General features: G+C 42.0%; 1 protein-coding gene across 1 annotated transcript in view; it reads right to left on the bottom strand.

Annotated features, from left to right (window-relative positions):
• Window positions 1-12887, bottom strand: part of LOC132888209 (protein NLRC5-like) — a 951571-nt gene that overhangs the window by 821343 nt on the left and 117341 nt on the right. The gene's annotated exons all lie outside the window — the stretch shown is intronic.

Here is a 12887-nt window from a genome sequence, read left to right as displayed (position 1 = left end):
CAGGTTAGGTTAACTGGTGACTCTAAATTGACCGTAGGTGTGAGTGTGAATGGTTGTCTGTGTCTCTGCGTGGGTTTCCTCCGGGTGCTCCGGTTTCCCCCACAGTCCAAAGACATGCAGGTTAGGTTAACTGGTGACTCTAAATTGACCGTAGGTGTGAGTGTGAATGGTTGTCTGTGTCTATGTGTCAGCCCTGTGATGACCTGGCGACTTGTCCAGGGTGTACCCCGCCTTTCGCCCGTAGTCAGCTGGGATAGGCTCCAGCTCGCCTGCGACTCTGTAGAACAGGATAAAGCGGCTACAGATAATGAGATGAGATGTTAGAAAGTCAGACTCTGCTGTCGTTCTCATTCACACACAGGGATTTGTTTCTTTGTTTTTATTTGTTTTTTAATACATGAATTCTTATGCATGTATTTAAAATATGCTCATAATAATCACAATTCTTTAAAGTGTCTGGACTATTCTTCTGGTGTCTTTACACTAAGGCTGCTTTGAAACATTTTTTTTATTAATATTGATTTTTTTTTTAATTGTTGATTTCGCTAATGATATTTTAAATTAATCTATTGATTATTTTCTGATTAGTCAATTAATCCTTTGGTTAGCTTACCAATAAATAAAAAAACAACTTCTGCCATTAATCTTTCAAACTTTTTTCAAGTATTTTCTCATAAAAAATACTTTAACTCTTCCTGAGAGACAAAAAAAAATCAGTGACATTTTCACATGAAATCCATGAATGAAGGAACCATTTCAAACTGTAACTTTTACCTCATGATATTATTCATCACAACACTAGATTTATGCAGTGTAGGCCTCATTAGGGAAGATGTTGTTTACTATATCATGCTATTAATTACCGTAAATAGTGCTGAGTTGGATTTATTTCAACAGCTTGTGCTGATTGTAATCAGAAATGAACAGCTAATAATCCTGATATACTAAAAAAGAAAAGCTAAATTACTACTTATACAACTAATTTCATGATATTGCACAACTAGAGACACTTTATTGATCGATATCAAGCTGATGGAAAATGACTACTTTCACTTACTTTTTGGAACCAAACATATCACTGTTGAGAGTCAATATTCACTTGTTTAAAATGTTGTGGTTTACTGCGCTGTATGATGTCATACAATAAGGAGAGATGAGTGGACATTCTAATCATGATACAATACAATAAATTGAAATCGTCAGCCTTTTGATTCCAAGAGGTTTTCTTGACTTCAGTCTTGTCCGACTGAATAAGGGGGTTAGTTACTTTTCCAATATGGCTTGATTCTTCTCGATAATCTCAGGCAAGTAGAATTCGTGAAGAAGTCCATTTCCAAAGTAATACCTGAATATTTAGCTCATTACGACAATATTAATGAGTGTCTGAAAACATGGAAAGGATCCCGACAGAGACAGACTTGTGTCTAATATATTACAGAAATCTCACTCAGGTCTCGCTCTGAAATCTTGGGAGTCGGCTTGTTGCCAGAAGGCAACAGTGTAAACATGAGTGAAAGAGTGGAGTCATGTTAGAGTTGGACCGTAGCACCAGAGCTTACTGTGATCGAAATGTTAAAAAGAAATCATGGTTCATGTTTCCAAAATGTGGCAACAAAAAGAGCTGCTACATTTCCCGAGGTTTTCACAGACTGCCTTTGGGGGACAGAGACATGCTGAAGTGTGCTAGAATGGATGCAAACAACACCCGTGTCTGTACACTGCACCTTGCAGGACATCATGTATGCAGTGACCATTTTGATAGGGGAAGAAATACTCCACCAAAACACCTTTTATTGAAGAAAATTGCTGTTCCAAAAGCAGAGAGATCTGCTGCAGACAGAGTGGAGGGAAAGTTAGCTGAAATTATTTTGTTGACCTTACATCAGTACACGTGAAGGCATGGCAGGATAATGTCAAAAAGCATTCACTCAATACACTGGTTGCATGCACAAATGATTGAGCCATGACCTACAGTACGTATATCACTTTGCTCACTCGTGAAATATACATTCACCACTCGGAGATAACCTTCACATTTTCACACCATTGTGTAATATCCTCGATGTATATAATGTCTGTATGTTTGATATTAGCTCTGGAAAAAATTACGAGACCACTGCAAAAGTATCAATTTATCTGATTTTACTATTTATAGGTAGGTGTTTGAGGAACATGAATATTTTTGTTTTACTCCATAAACCACTAACAACATTTTCCCCAAATTCCACATAAAACATTGTCACTTCGAGCATTTAACTGCAGAAAGTTACAACTGATAAAAATAAAAAAGATAAAGTGTTTTCAGATCTTGAATAATGCATAGAAATCAAGATCATATTCAATTTTAAACAACACAGTACTAATGTTTGGACTTAGGATGAGTTCAGAAATCAGTATTTGGTAATATCAATATCCTTGACATTTAATCACAGCTATCATGTGCTTTGGCATGCTCTCCACCAGTCTTTCACGTTGCACCTGGGTGACTTTATGCCCCTCCTGGTGCAAAAAATTCAATCAACTCAGCTTTGTTTAATGGTTTGTGACCATACATTGCCCTCTTGATCACATTCCAGAGGTTTTCAGTGGGATTCAGGTCTGGAGATTGGGCTGGCCATGACAGGGTCTTGATCCTCCATCCTTGATTGACCTGGCTGTGTGGCATGGAGCATGCTATTGTCCTTCTGGAAAAAACAATCCTCAGAGTTAGGGAACATTGTCAGAGCAGAAGGAAGCAAGTTTTCTTCCAGGATAACCCTGTAAACTGCTTGATTCATGTGTACTTCACAAACAAAAATCTGCCCCATTCCAGCCTTGCTGAAGCATTTCCAGAGACACTGTGGCTTGTAGGCCTCTCCAGGTTTCCATCTAACCATTAGATGACCAGGTGATGGGAAAAGCTGTAAACTGGACTCATCAGAGAAGATGACCTTACATCAGTCCTCTACGGTCCAATCCTTATGGTCTTTAGCAAACCTCAGCCTGGCTCTTCTTTGCTTCTCATCAATGAAGGGCTTTTTTTTCTAGCTTTGCAAACATGGCAACCACAGACTACAACTCCCAAGCACCACAGCGCCCTTCTTCTCCTGAATTCTAATCACGGCTACAGCTGTTCCTCATTACTCTGCGCTACTTAAGGACCTCAGTCACAAACACCCAATGCAAAGTATTGCTCTGTGTACTTGTACCTGGTCATACCAAGCTGTTTACTCCTTGAATCTGGCTTTGGTGACCTGACACTGTTTTCTGTTTATATCCGGACTCTGAACTTTGTTTATTCCTCTGACGGGTTGTTTCTAAATCAACTGAACCTTTGCTCAAACCTGACTCTGCCTTCAGTCTCATGTTTTGGATTTGGCTGCCAGTTTGCAATACACCTGGCCTCCCCTGCAACTACTTCTGTAAGTGCCTACACCCTGACAGGATACTTTGCCACCATGGATGCAGCAGAGGAGGTGAAGCAAACTGCTCTTGATGTGCAAGGACAACTGTTGGGAGAACATCAGCAAATGTTAAGTGAGCTAAACACCTGCATGTCACAACTAACTGCCGTTGTTTTGCAGGCTCTCCTGACAGGTCCTGCGTCCCCTGTGAGTGCTGCCATAATGGTTCCTCAACCAGACAAGATTTCTGGGGAGGTATCCAAATGCAACCTTTTCCTCTTCCAATGCTCGCTGTACTCCACGGCCCTCATGGGAGCTACTGAAGAACAGAAGATAGCTCGGTTCATTAAGCTACTCACTGGAAGAGCCGGCGGAGCTGTTCAAATGGGTTTTTGACCATCAACCCGAGAGCATTGAAGTACAGTGTCCTGCAAAAGTATTCATCCCCCTTGGTTTTTGTCCTGTTTTGTCACATTACAAGTTGGAATTAAAATGGATTTTTGGAGGGTTGGCACCATTTGATTTACACAACATGCCTACCACTTTCTTCTTCTTTTGGCTGCTCCTGATTAGGGGTCACCACAGCAGATCTTTCATCTCCATTGCTCCCTGTCTTCTGCGTCCTTCTCTACCACACCTGCCACTTTCATGTCCTCTCTCACCACATCCATGTATCTCCTCTTTGGCCTTCCTCATTTTTGTTTGCCTGGCAGCTCCATCCTCAACATTCTCTTTCCAACATGCTCTGCATCTCTTCTCAGGATGTGCCCACACCATCTCAGTCTAATCTCTCTCAGCTTAATTCCCAAGCTCTCCACATGTGCTGTCCCTCTAATGTGCTCGTTCCTTATCCTGTCCAACCTTGTCACTCCCATTGCAAACCTTAACATCCTCAACTCTGCCACCTCCAACTTTGCCTCCTGTCTCTTCGTTAAGGGTATGGTCTCCAATCCATACATCACAGCTGCTCTCACTACTGTCTTATACAGCTTACCTTTTGCTTTTGCTGGGACTTTCCTATCACAAATGACTCCTGAAATCCTTCTCCAACTGCTCCACCCTGCCTGCATTCTTTCTTTCTCACCTCACTATCGCAGCCCCCTTTTTCCTGCACAGTTGACCCCAGGTACTTGAATTCACCAACTTTCTTTACATCTACTCCTTGCATCTTCGCTACACTCTCATCGCCATTCTCATTGATGCACATGTATTGTTTTGCTACTGCTCACCTTCATTCCTCTTTGTTCCAATGCATACGTCTATCTCTCCAAACCCAACTCAACCTCCTTTCTACTTTCACCACATACCACAATATCATCTGCAAACATCATGTTCCATGGTGATTCTTGCCTTACTTTGTCTGTCAAGCTATCTATCACCTATGGCAAATAAGAAAAGACTCAAAGCAGATCCTTGATGGAGTCCCACCTTCACCTTGAACCATTCAGTCGCTCCAACTGCACACCTCACTGTTTCACTGTTCTCATACAGTGGGGCAAAAAAGTATTTAGTCAGCCACCAATTGTGCAAGTTCTCCCACTTAAAAAGATGAGAGGCCTGTAATTTTCATCATAGGTACACTTCAACTATGAGAGACAGAATGGGGGGAAAGAATCCAGGAAATCACATTGTATGATTTTTAATGAATTAATTGGTAAATTCCTCGGTAAAATAAGTATTTGGTCACCTACAAACAAGCAAGATTTCTGGCTCTCACAGACCTGTAACTACTTCTTTAAGAGGCTCCTCTGTCCTCCACTCGTTACCTGTATTAATGGCACCTGTTTGAACTCGTTATCAGTATAAAAGACACCTGTCCACAACCTCAAACAGTCACACTCCAAACTCCACTATGGCCAAGACCAAAGAGCTGTCAAAGGACACCAGAAACAAAATTGTAGACCTGCACCAGGCTGGGAAGACTGAATCTGCAATAGGCAAGCAGCTTGGTGTGAAGAAATCAACTGTGGGAGCAATTATTAGAAAATGGAAGACATACAAGACCACTGATAATCTCCCTCGATCTGGGGCTCCACGCAAGATCTCACCCCATGGGGTCAAAATGATCACAAGAACAGTGAGCAAAAATCCCAGAACCACACGGGGGTCCTAGTGAATGACCTGCAGAGAGCTGGGACCAAAGTAACAAAGGCTATATCAGTAACACACTACGCCGCCAGGGACTCAAATCCTGCAGTGCCAGACGTGTCCCCCTGTTTAAGCCAGTACATGTCCAGGCCTGTCTGAAGTTTGCTAGAGAGCATTTGGATGATCCAGAAGAGGATTGGGAGAATGTCATATGGTCAATGAAACCAAAATAGAACTTTTTGGTAAAAACTCAACTTGTTGTGTTTGGAGGAGAAAGAATGTTGAGTTGCATCCAAAGAACACCATACGGTACCTACTGTGAAGCATGGGGGTGGAAACATCATGCTTTGGGGCTGTTTTTCTGCAAAGGGACCAGGATGACTGATCCGTGTAAAGGAAAGAATGAATGGGGCCATGTATCGTGAGATTTTGAGTGAAAAAGGGCATTGAAGATGAGACATGGCTGGGTCTTTCAGCATGACAATGATCCCAAACACACTGCCCGGGCAATGAAGGAGTGGCTTCGTAAGAAGCATTTCAAGGTCCTGGAGTGGCCTAGCCAGTCTCCAGCTGTCAACCCCATAGAAAATCTTTGGAGGGAGTTGAAAGTCCGTGTTGCCCAGCGACAGCCCCAAAACATCACTGCTCTAGAGGAGATCTGCATGGAGGAATGGGCCAAAATACCAGCAACAGTGTGTGAAAACCTTGTGAAGACTTACAGAAAACGTTTGACCTCTGTCATTGCCAACAAAGGGTATATAACAAAGTATTGAGATGAACTTTTGTTACTGACCAAATACTTATTTTCCACCACAATTTGCAAATAAATTCTTTAAAAATCAGACAGACAATGTGATTTTCTGGATTTTTTTTTCTCATTTTGTCTCTCATAGTTGAGGTATACCTATGATGAAAATTACAGGCCTCTCTCATCTTTTTAAGTGGGAGAACTTGCACAATTGGTGACTGACTAAATACTTTTTTGCCCCACTGTACATGTCTTGAACCACTCTAACATACTTCTCATTCATGTCACACTTTCTCATACAATACCACACAGTAACTCATCTCTTGGTACTCTATCGTATGCCTTCTCCAGGTCTACAAACACACAATGTAGTTTTCTCTGTACTTCTCCATTAACATTCTTAAAGCAAAAATTGCATCCGATGTGCTCTTCCTTGGCATAAACCCGTACTGCTGTTTAGATTGTTACCTCTCTTCTCAATCTTGCCTCCGATATCCTTTCCTATAGCTTCATGATGTGGCTCATCAACTTTATTCCTCTGTAATTACTGCAGCTCTGTACATCTCCCTTATTCTTGTATATTGGGACTAGCACACTCTCCATTCATTCGGCATTTTCTCATTCTCTAGGATCTTATTAAACAATCTCGTTAGGAACTCCACAGCTGTCTCACCCAAACATCTCCAAGCCTCAGTCGGGATACCATCTGGTCTGACTGCTTTCCCAGTCTTCATTCTTTTCATGGCTGCCCTCATCTCATCCTTACTAACCGACTCTGCTTCCTGATTTGTTGTCTCCAACGAATCTGACCTTTTCTCTCTTGGATTCTCCTCATTTCATAAATCCTCAAAGTACTCTTTCCACCTTCTTAATACACTGTCAGCACACTTCCATTTACATCTTTCATCACTCTTACCTGCTGTACATCCCTCGCTTCCCTGTTTCTCTGCCTAGCTAGTCTGTACAGGTCTTTCTCTCCTTTTTTGGTCTCCAGTCTTTCATACAACTCCTGGTATGCATCTGCTTTCACCTTTGCGACCACTCTTTTTGCCTTCTGTCTCGTCTCTCTGTATAACCGCCTGCTTTCCTCATCTCTCTGATCATCCCAATTCTTCTTTGCTAACCTCTTCTCTTTTATAATTTCCTGCACATCTTTGTTCCACCACCTTGTCTTCCTTCCTCCTTCCCGATGACCACCCTAGCACCTTCCTTGCTGCCTCTCTTACTAGTACAGCAGTAGTATTCCAATCTTCTGGCAGACTTCCATGAGCACTCAATGCACGTCTCATTTTTTCCCTAAACTCCTGATATTCAACCTCTTTTAGTTTCCACCACTTAATCTTCAGCTCCACTATTTCACGCTTCCTCTCTTTCACTTTCAAGCTCATCCTGCACATGACCACTTGATGTTGTCTAGCTACACTCTCCCCTGCCATCACTTTACAGTCTCCAATCTCCTTCAGGTTACCCCTTCTGCAGAGTACATAGTCCACCTGTATAGATCTTCCTCCGCTCTTAAATGTCACCCTGTGCTGCTCTTTCTTCTCAAAGTATGTACAGTATTGACTATTGGCAAATTCATCCTCTTTGAAAAATCAACCATCATTTGCCCTCCCACATTTCTCTCTCTTACACCATATCTGCCCATCACGTCCTCATCTCCTCTGTTTCCCTCGCCAACATGTCCGTTGAAATCTGCTCCTATCAGCACGTGCTCCTCCCTCGGTATACTTTCTACCACTTCATCCATCTTTTCCCAGAAAGACTCTTTCTCTACATTCTCACATCCAACCTGTGGGGCGTACACGCACACAACATTGATTACCACTCCTTGAATCTCCAACTTCATGCCTATCACTCTGACACCCTCTTCACATCAATCACACTGTTGACCAACTCTCCCCTCAAAACAATCCCAACACCATTTCTCTTTCCATGGACTCCGTAATAAAACAACTTGCATCCACCTGCAATGTTCTTGGCCTTACTTCCTTTCCACCTCGTCTCCTACACACACAAAATGTCCAACTTCCTTCTTTCCATCATACCCGCTAACTCTCTCGCTCTGCCAGTCAATGTTCCCACATTCAGTGTTCCTACCCTCAATTCTAAGCTCCTTCCCTTCCATCTTTCACGCTCTCTCCTAACACACCTCCCCCCTCTCTTTCTCCTTCTGTTTTGGCGCAACAGTAGCACATTTTCCACCGGCAACCTGTTGACCAACAGTACCAGAGGTGCTCATTTTAACCCGGGCCCCGACCGATCCGGTATGGTATTTCTTTTCATTTTGCATGTTAGATTTGGCACAGTTTTACACCGGATGCCCTTCCTGATGCAACCCTCTCCAATTTGGCCGGTCTTGGGACCGGCACAAAGAGTACACTTATGCACCCCCAGTGGCTGGATTAACATGCCTACCACTTTCAAGGTGCAAATTGTTTTTGGGTTTTTTTTTGTGACACAACAATAATTTAAGATGAGAACTGAAATCTGGAGTGTGCATAGGTATTCACCCCCTTTCATATGAAACCCCTAAATAAGAGCTGGTCCAAGCAATTCACTTCATAAGTCACATAATTAGTTGATTAAGATCCACCTGTGTGCAATCAAAGTGTCACAAGATCTGTCACATGATGTCTGTATAAATCAACCTGTTCTGGAAGGACCCTGAATCTGCAACATGAAAACCAAGGAGCCTCCAAACAGGTCAAAGTTATGAAGAAGTATAGATCAGGGTTGGGTTATAAAAAAATATCCCAAACTTTGAATATCCCACAGAGCACCATTAATTCCATTACAGCAAAATGGAAAGAATATGGCACCACTACAAACCTGACAAGAGAAGGCAACCCACCAAAACTCACAGACTGGGCAAGGAGGGCATTAATCAGAGACACCAAAGACACCCCCTGTCTCAACTTTTTTGAAATGTGCTGCTGACATCAAATTCAAAAGCAGCATTTTTCAAAAAAATAATAATTCTCAGTTTCAACATTTGATATGTTCTCTTTGTACTGTTTTCAATGAAATATAAGGTTTCCATGATTTGCAAATCTTCACATTCTGTATTTATTTGTTTTACACAGCGTCCCAACTTTTTTGGTATTGGGGTTGTACCATGTCTGGCAAAGGTTGCTTTCAGTTTGTGCATCACAGTGGAGTCTGTTGTGCCATGGCCTGTCTGGGATCTTGTGACTAATCATGGGCTCCTTAGTGTTAGAAGGCCTGGGCTCAAGACAGTTAAGGCACTTTCCAGCTATCTCAATCTACTTGTTCATTCCAGGCCAAAATAAGATGTCACGGGCTCTGTACTTGCACTTTTCTCTGCCCATGTGACCTGTATGTATACAGAACAACATCTCAGCATGCAGTGAGGTGGGGATAATGATTTTTTCACTGTTGAATAGGATGCCGTTTATCTGTGAAAGTTCATCTTGATGGTTCCATTACTTTGCAATGCTTGGATGACACAGTCTCCTCTCCTCAGGCCATCCTTCTTTGATCGTCTCTCTCAGTATCCTGAGCTTTGTGTCTTTTTCAGTTTCTTCTCTGACCTCGTTCCACTTGCAGTCACTGACAGGTAAACTACTATATACTGTGTGCAGCTGCATGTCCATGCCTTTCCTGAGGCTGTCATCCTGGTCAGGTAGTGACTTCCTTGAGAGAGTGTCTGTAATAGGAATGTCTTTGCCTGATTTGTGGACAATGGTAAAATCATACCTCTGTGGTTGTAGCATCATCCTCTACAGTCTTGGATGAACTGCTGAAAACAGTTTCCACATAATGGACTCAAGTGGCTTGTACCGTAGTTACTTTCTACAATGACATGACTCCTACAGTATAGACATACTGGTGGAAGTGTGTGCATCTGAAAGACAGTATATCACAGTGTTCTCCCCAGGATTGAAATAAAGCCCAAACTTTAAAAAAAAAAAAAAGGAGCCCATTTGGCAGCATCTGATGACTTTTAGGAGCATTTTATGGTGGTACTGACACTGTCACTTTTTATTGTTAGCATGGTTGAACACAGCTGTCAACCCCAAAACGAAAAAAGAAGTGAGAAAGCTGGGGTCCAAGGGCTGCAGGCCCTGGTCAGGTCCAGGGCAAAGTCCCTCAGCTGAAAACAATTTTGTAATCCAAAGAGACACACACAGGAGAGAGAGACACATACATGAGAGACATGAGAGAGAGAGAGAGAGAGACGAGCGAGACACAAGACAGGGGAGAGAGAGGCGAGAGAGACGAGAAAGACAGGGGAGAGAGAGGCGAGAGAGACGAGAAAGACAGGGGAGAGAGAGGCGAGAGAGACGAGAAAGACAGGGGAGAGAGAGGCGAGCAAGACGAGAAAGACGGGAGAGAGAGGCGAGCGAGACGAGAAAGACGGGAGAGAGAGGCGAGCGAGACGAGAAAGACGGGAGAAAAAAGTTGGCAAACTTTAACTTTTTTCACCTTCTTGATACTATTAATGAAACTTTAAAAAAAAGAAACGGCTTCATGAGGACACCACACGTATTAACAAAACAATTCCAGGTAAACAACACATTTCAACTTGATCATGAAATGAAAGATGTGCAGTGATCACATTTCAAAAAGCTTTCACCACAAAACTACATCTGCAGGTCACTTCAGAGGAAAACAGGAAACACGATTTGTTTTGCCACCAAGTCATTTCTAAATCAAGCTTTTAACTCAGTAAAAGTGCATGTGTTTGCAATTTATTGCAGCAGAGTTTAAGGATTATTTTGCCCTTTATTAAATGAAAGCGTAAATAATTATATAATTACAAAAATGATCTGAATATAACACCCTAAGCTGAGTAAATTTAATATTCTGTCCTAATGTTTTAAATGTCATTTATAAAATATTTACGCATTGGAGTTTATAATGTTAAATAAATTATTAGAAAGATAATATTAAAGGAATATAAAGTTGGTGAATTACTCAAAGTAATACCGTACCATCACCAATAATCCCAAAACCATTACGACAATGATATTAACAACTTCCAATTATATAGCTATAGATTTATACATTTATGTGCTTATTTTTTGTTTCCCGTCACCAACACAGACTCGCTCGGCTCCTACTGTAACAATAATAAACGCCAAACACAGCATGCAGAGTTCCTGTTGGAAAAAAATATTTGGCTCTTCATTTACAGGTATGAGAACATATCTGTGGGACAATTCAAAATAAGCTATTGTTTAACTTAGCAAGTTTGCAAATAGAACTAGTTGGGCTTAGATTAACTGAAACAAAGCATGTTTAACTTTTTTCAAACACGATAAAATATAAAAATATACCTTCTCACTGACAGAAGTCTGTGTTGCAAACATGGCTGAGAGTGATCCTGATGACCATCTCGCTTTTTCAAGATCTTTGTGAGACTTTCTTTGCATGTGAATTCAACATCTCAAAGGCCTTGGTGTTTACAACTGATACTCCTGTTGCAAACAGTACATGGGAAATGGTGCTTGCTCGCTGAATCAGTGATGATGCATGGATAGATTCTGGTCCAGTTGGAATTAAACTTCGTATCATACTTAGCTGCATGTTGATACTTGGAAATTTTCTGTTTTTTAGAACTTGGAGGGCCCTCTGATCCACAATCGCTGTCACTCCTTTTCACCAGGTGCGTCTTTTCTGCTGGTAACGCGGAAATGATGAAGACAATGTAAGACGCAATTTCACTGGTCAACTTCCTGCAGTCAACCAATCACGAACGTCCTTTCACTGAGTGATTCAGCGCAAAAAAAACGTGAGTCTCACGGCAAAGTTGTGAGAGTTGACAGGGCAGTTTTCAGCAAGTGTTGGAGCAAAAAAATAGTGTGTCGGCAAATTTAAAGCATGTCGGCATGAAATAAGTACTCTGGGGAGAACACTGATATTGCTGTTTTTCAATCTAAGCATAGCTAACAGATAGTGAAGTTAACTGTGTTTAAATAGTTAACTATGCCAAGGATTGTTTTCAGCTCAGCTTTGTCTTTGTGTGGTTCCACGTCTTTAACAGCTGCAATCTTGGTTGGATCGGGCTTGATTCCATCCTTCGTGATACGGTGCCCAAAGTAGCTGACCTCAATGGCACAGATACTGCTCTTCTCTGGGTTGAGCTTAACTCCATGCTCTCTGAAGCGCTGCAGCATGGCACTGAGGTTTTTATCATGCTCTTCCTTACTCCTACCACAGATGCGGATATCAATAACTATCACTGTGGCTCCCTGTAAACCTTCATAAGCCTCATCAACTTTCAGCTGAAACTCGTCTTGGGCAGATATCAGTCCGAAGGGTAAGTGGAGGAAACAGTATCGACCAAATATAGTGTTGAATGTGGATGACTCATCTGTGAGCTTCCTGGCCCAGTAGCCTGACCTGTCATCCATGACGCTAAAGTAAGAGGCTCCAGTCAACTTGGATGTGATATCATCTAAGGCAGGTAAAGGGTAGTGCAGCTGTTTGATAGCCTTATTCAAATCTTTGAGATCGAGACAAACCCTCAGCTTGTCTATACGTGGCTTTTAACTGCTACCATCAAGTTGACCTATTCAGTTGGCTTGGTGACTTTCATGATGATCTGTTGCTTTTCCATGCTCTGAAGCTCCTCTTTTAAACAGTCATGCAAGACAAGGGGAACACGTCTTGGTGGGTGGACCACAGGGACTGCATTGGGG

The sequence above is a fragment of the Neoarius graeffei genome, chromosome 6 (genome assembly GCF_027579695.1).
Source record: "Neoarius graeffei isolate fNeoGra1 chromosome 6, fNeoGra1.pri, whole genome shotgun sequence".
Classification (NCBI taxonomy): Eukaryota; Metazoa; Chordata; class Actinopteri; order Siluriformes; family Ariidae; genus Neoarius; species Neoarius graeffei.
This window is presented reverse-complemented; position numbering and strand designations above follow the sequence as displayed.